This window comes from Loxodonta africana, chromosome 13, assembly GCF_030014295.1.
Source record: "Loxodonta africana isolate mLoxAfr1 chromosome 13, mLoxAfr1.hap2, whole genome shotgun sequence".
NCBI classification, from domain to species: Eukaryota; Metazoa; Chordata; class Mammalia; order Proboscidea; family Elephantidae; genus Loxodonta; species Loxodonta africana.
In genome coordinates, this window is record NC_087354.1 from 12,890,930 (window position 1) to 12,897,364 (window position 6,435).

Genomic DNA, 6,435 nt, shown 5'->3' on the forward strand with positions numbered 1-6,435 from the left:
GCGTGAGCACAGAGCTTTTAAAGGCAGGGGATTTCTAGTAAGGAAGTTACAATAACTGGGTCTCAGGAATGTCCTTAATTGAAGGGAGGGTTTTACAAAGTGGGGGGTCTTTCTGTCATTGGTTTCATAGGTATACTTGTCTACTGAGGATTGGTGGTGTCTGGTATGATGAGTCAGAAACATTTTTTAATGTCAAGTTGTTTCACTTGTGAAGTGTCTACAATTAGAGCACTGTGAAAACTCCCTATTGTTCTGTCAAGGTTTATACCTGGCATAAACGGCCGTTTTGATTTATTGTTCTGGGAAAGGTTTTGCACCTGGCACAAACAGCCCTTAATTTTTATTTAATATTTAACAGGGTATCAAAAGAGCTTTAAGGAAATACAAGGGCAACACAATCTAAATGTGTCCAGGCGTGGGGCATCCTTGAGCCTGGGGAGACGGCCATCTGCTGTATTTACATTGTTGATGGTATGGCTGGAGAAGGCCTTAAACCTGAAAGCTGCCGTAAGCTGGGGCTCCTGGGAGCTGGTGAGGGTTTCGGAGGTTTAGATCAGAGGGCATGGAAGGGGAAGGGGATAGGGAAGTGGAGTGCAGCAGAAGGAAGTTTTACAAGAACAAGGAGGGTGAAGGAGAGTAGTAAACCCAAGTCATTCTCTAGCATTCTAAGGCTCTGCCCAACCAGCTGGGAGGCAACCAGGCACTGGCTGTCCTGGAAAAGGAGTTTGCATCCCCACCCCAGCCTCTTCTACTGCTTCCTTTCCGGGAACCCCAGGTCTGACCTTTCCTGGCTGGTTGTCTGAGGCCTTTCCTGACACCATGGGCTCTGTGGCTTGTCTATGCCCAGAACAGCACCCACAGGTGGTACAGTACTGAACACCCACCTCAGGTCTTGGAGTTCAGTTTCTACCACCTAAAGCTCCCCCCACCCCCACCCCACCCCCCGCTCCACTATCTAGCAGCCTCCCTGAAGGAAGATCAGACACTTCCTAGGTTCTCTGCCGAGCCAGTAGAGACCAAAGTGCCCAGAGAACATCTCTTTGCCAAAAACACTGGTTCTCAACCAGGGAGGATTTTGTCCCCCAGGGGACATTTGGCAATGTCTGGAGGCATTTTGGGTTGTCACAACTGGGACAGTGCTACTGGCATCTAGTGGGTAGAGGCCAGAGATGCTGCTCAACATCCTACAATGCATAGGACAGCCCCCACAACAAAGAAGTATCCAGACCAAAATGTCAGTAGTGCTGAGGCTGAGAAATCCTGGGAAAAAGAAATGGAATCAAAAAAGAAAATTCTGTTTTCAACTTCATACAGATACCTATTTCTGTCCATGTGTTGGAGCAAGGGAAACCCTATACAACTTCCCGCTTTTAAAGTAAAGAAATAAAACCCTATTTTTTAACCCAGGAAAGGAAAGGCCCAGGAAAAAAGAGCTTTCCAGTCTAAGGTCTCCACCTGGTGGTTCTGTCTGGCATTAAATGAAGTTTGGTTGGTTTCCTTTTGTTTTGTTTCACTTTTTAAATTTTAAAACAATTACAAACCAAAGTTACAGAGAAGTTGCAAATACAGTACGTTTTTCCTGAACAATTTTAGAATAATTCTCAGAAAAAAAAAAATTGCCGTCAACTTGAGTCCAACTCATAGCAACCCTATAGGACAGAGTAGAACTGCCCTATAGGGTTTCCCAAGGAGCGGCTGGTGGATTCGAACTGCCGACCTTTTGGTTAGCAGCCGAGTTTTTAACCACTGCACCACCAGGGCTCCAAAATCTCAGATAAGATGCCCAAATGTTTTAGTGAGCATTTCTTATAAACAAGGACATTCTCCTACAGGACCACAATATAACTGTCAGAGTCAGCAAATGAATATCTATTAATATCATCTAATCCTCTGATTCCACCACGGGTCTGTTTGTCATACTGTTGTGGCTTGCATGTTGCTCTGATACTGGAGGCTTTGCCACTGGTATTTCAAATGCCAGCAGGTCACCTTTGGTGGACAGGTTTCAGCTGAGCTTCCAGACTAACATAGACTAGGAAGGACCTGGCAGTCTACTTCTGAAAAAATTGGCCATGAAAACCTTAAGAATAGCACCAAAACATTGTCTGATATAGTGCCAGAAAATGATCCACTCAGGTTGGAAGGCACTCAAAATACGACTGGGGAAAAGCTGCCTCCTCAAAGCAGTTGACCTTGATGACGTGGGTAAAGTCAAGTTTTCGGGACCTTCATTTGCTGATGTGGCATGACTCAAAATGAGAAAAAACAGCTGCAAACATCCAATAATAATCAGAACGTGAATGTATGAAGTATAAATCTAGGAAAATTGGAAGCTTCAAAAATAAAATGGAACACATATACATCAATATCCTAGGCATTAATGAGCTGAAATGGACTGGTATTGGCCATTTTGAATCAGAAAGATTTTTGCCAACTTCTGCAGTCTGAAATTGATCAAATGTGCAATCAAGATGCACTGATAATTACTGGTGATTGGAATGTGAAAGTTGGAAACAGAAGAAGGATTGGTAGTTGGAAAATATGGCCTTGGTGACAGAAATAATGCCAGAGATCACATGATAGAATTTTGGAAGACCAACAACTTCTTCATTGCAAATACCTTTTTCAACAATGTAAACAGCCACTCTACACGTGAACCTCACCAGATGGAAAACAAAGGAGTCAAGTCAACTACGTCTGTGGAAAAAGACGATGGAAAAGCTCAGTATCATAGTCACAACAAAGCTAGGGGCCACCGTGGAACAGATCATCAATTGTTTATATGCAAGTTCAAGTAGAAGCTGAAGAAAATTAAAACAAGTCCACGAGAGCCAAAATACAAACTTGAGTATATCCCACCTGAATTTGGAGACCAACTCAAGAATAGATTTGAAGCAACCCTGAGAGTGTGGACCCTGGACACCCTTTTAGCTCAGTACTGAAGTCACTCCTGAGGTCCCCCCTTAAGCCAAATATTAGACAAGCCCATTGTACAAACAATAATACATGTAACTCAACCATGTATCTGGGACTAAAGGGGCATACCAGCCCAGGGGCAAGGACGAGAAGTCAGGAGGGGACAGGAAAGCTGGATGAATGAGAACGGGGAACCCAAGATCAAGAAGGGGAGAATGTTGACACATTGCAGGGTTGGCAACTAATGTCAAAACAATATGTGCATTAATTGTTAAGTGAGAAACTAATTTGCTTTGTTAGCTTTCATCTAAAAAAAAAATTTTTTTAAAGCACGATAAAAACACACACACAATAAAATTTTTTAAAAAAAGAATAGATTTGATGCATTGAACACCAAAGACCAGGCGAGCTGTGGCAAGTTGTGGAAAGACATCAAGGACATCATAAATGAAGAAAGCAAAAGGTCATTAAAAACACAGGAGAAAAAAGACCAAAGTGGATGTCAGAAGAGTCTCTGAAACTTGCTTTTGAATGTAGAGTAGCTAAAGCGAACAGAAGAAATGATGAAGTAAAAGAGCTGAACAGAAGATTTCAAAGGGCGGCTCAAAAAGACAAGCCAAATGTTATAATGAAATGTGCAAAGACCTGGAGTTAGAAAACCAAAAGGGAAGAACACCCTCGGCATTTCTCAAGTTGAAAGAACTGAAGAGAAAATTCAAGCCTTGAGTTGCAATGGTGAAAGATTCCACGCGCAAAACATTGAATGACACAAGAAGCATCAAAAACAGGTGGAAGGAATACACAGAGGCCACTGCACCAAAAAGAATTGGTCAGGGGGAGGCAGGACCAAGATGGTGGAGTAGTCAGATGCTTCCAGTCATTCTTCTAACAACGAAAAAAAAGACCTGAAAAAACAAGTGAATCGATTGTATATGACAATCTAGGAGCTCTGAACATCAAAGGCAAAGTTGAGGAATCAGACTGAGTGGCAGGGGGAGGGAAAGACGGTTCACAAGCAACAAGGAGTTGCCAGACTTGACCCGGAGGGAACCGGCACCCTGCAGGCCAGATTCACTGGCACAACACAAGCACAGTTAGAGAAGCAGTGGAATTCAGGACATGTTTTCCACATCAGGAGAGATGGAGCAGGAGAGAGTTCATTCACACCTCCGGGATCAGCGAAGAGCAGCACTCTCAGCATGCATACTTGCGTCTAATCTACTGCACGGACCAAAAAACACCCCTTTGGGAAAAAACACTGTCGCATTTAACTAACCCCTCCCCACTCTACACCAGATCCCGAGCCAGCTTCAGGGATAGCCACTTTCCCTCAGCTCTAAGTAGGACCTGTCACGCACCCTGAGCCATCCTCTCAGCCTTGGAGAAGGAACAAATTCACAAATGGGGAAAAAGTAATTTGCCAGCTCCCCTAAGCTGGGAACTCAGGGCAGAAACAACTCCTTTGCCTAGGCACAGCCATAAGCAACCCACGGACTTTGAATGCCTTTCACCTCTGCATAGACCTGTGTGGCCCATTTCAACAGCATAGGCCCTCGTTAACACAGTACAACAGAGTATATACCTGAAGTCTAACTTCAACTGTTTCAGCTATATGGTGGAGAGGCAGGTTCGTGACATTTGTCACTGCTCTGCCTATTAAGCACATAAATCACATAAAGAGGCAGACCATGATGGCTTTAGCAAGCTCCCAAAACAAAGAACCAAGAAATCTTGTGGAGGAAGAGAACTTCCTGGAATTACTGGAAGTAAAATACAAACAATTAATATACAGAACTCTTCAGGAGATCAGGCAAAATGCAGAACAAGCCAAGGACTGCATAAACATAGCATTAGAGGAACTTAGGAAGATTAGAGAAGAACATAATGAGAAATTTAGTAGGCTGCAAGAATTCAAAGAGAGCAAACAAATTCAGAAGATTAACAATAAAATTTCAGAATTAGACAACTCAATAGAAAGTCATAGGAGCAGAGCTGAGGCAATGGAAGTCAGAATTAGTGAGATTGAAGGTAAAGCACTTGACACCAACATATTTGAGGAAAACTCAGAAAAATAATTTAAAAAATTAAATCCTAAGAATTATGTGGGACTCTTATCAAAAGGAATCACCTATGAGTGATTAGAGTACCAGAACGGGGGGGATAACAGAAAATACAGAGAGAATTGTTGAAGATCTATTGGCAAAAAATTTCCCTGATACCGTGAAAGATGAGAGGAATCCATCCAAGGTGCTCATTGAACCCCATGCGGGGTAGATCCCAAAACAAAGTCACCAAGACATAATCAAACTTGCCAAAACCAAAGATAAAGAGGGAATTTTAAGAGTGGCTAGGGATGAACAAAAAGTCACCTACAAAGGAGAGTCAACAAGACTAAGCTCGGACTACTCAGCGAAACTATGCAGGCAAGAAGGCAAGGGATGACATATAAAAAGCCTTGAAGGAGAGAAATTGCCAGCCAAGAGTTATATATCCAGCAAAACTGTCTCTCAAATATGAAGGTGAAATTAGGAAATTTCCAGAGAAACAGAAGTTCAGGGACTTTGCAAAACCCAAACCAAAATTACAAGAAATACTAAAGGCAGTCCTCCGGTTAGAAAATCAGTAACATCAGATAACAACTCAAGACTAGAACACAGAACACAGCAACCAGATATCAACCCAGACAGGGAAATCACAAAAATAAATCAAAGCTAAAAATGCTTAAAACAGGGAAATAGAGACATCATTATGTAAAAGATGACAACACTAAATAAAAACTTTAAAAAAGGAACTAAAAAATAATGTAGTCATAGATCTTTCATATGGACAGGAAGTCAAGGCAATACAAAGAAATAAAAGTTTGGTTTAAACTTAGAAAAATAGGGGTAAATATTAAGGTAACCACAAAGGAAACTAACAATCTTACACATAAAAATGAAAAACATGAAGACTCAGCAAGAACAATGAAAAAGAGGAAAAGACAAAATATATAAAGAAAAACCATTCAGCACAGAAAATTAAGTGGAAAAAAGAAGCTGTCGACAACAGAAAAAAATAGACATCAAAATGACACAACTAAACACATACCTATCAATTACGCTGAATGTAAATGGACTAAATGCACAAATAAAGAGAGAGTGGCAGGATGGATTAAAAAAAAAAAAAAAGATCCATCTATGTGCTGCCTACAAGAGACACACCTTAGACTTAAAGACACAAACTAAAACTCAAAGAATGGAAAAAAATATATCGAGCAAACAACAATCAAAAAAGAGCAGAAGTTGCGATATTAATTTCTGACAAAATAGACTTTAAAATCTACCACAAAGGATAAGGAAGGACACTATATAATGATTAAAGGGTCAGTATACCAGGAACCTATAACCATAGTAAATATTTATGCACCCAATGACAGGGCTCCAAAATACAGAAAACTTTAACAACATTGAAAAGAGAGATAGACAGCTCCACAATAATAGTAGGAGACTTCAACACACCACTTTCGGTGAAGGAAGAACA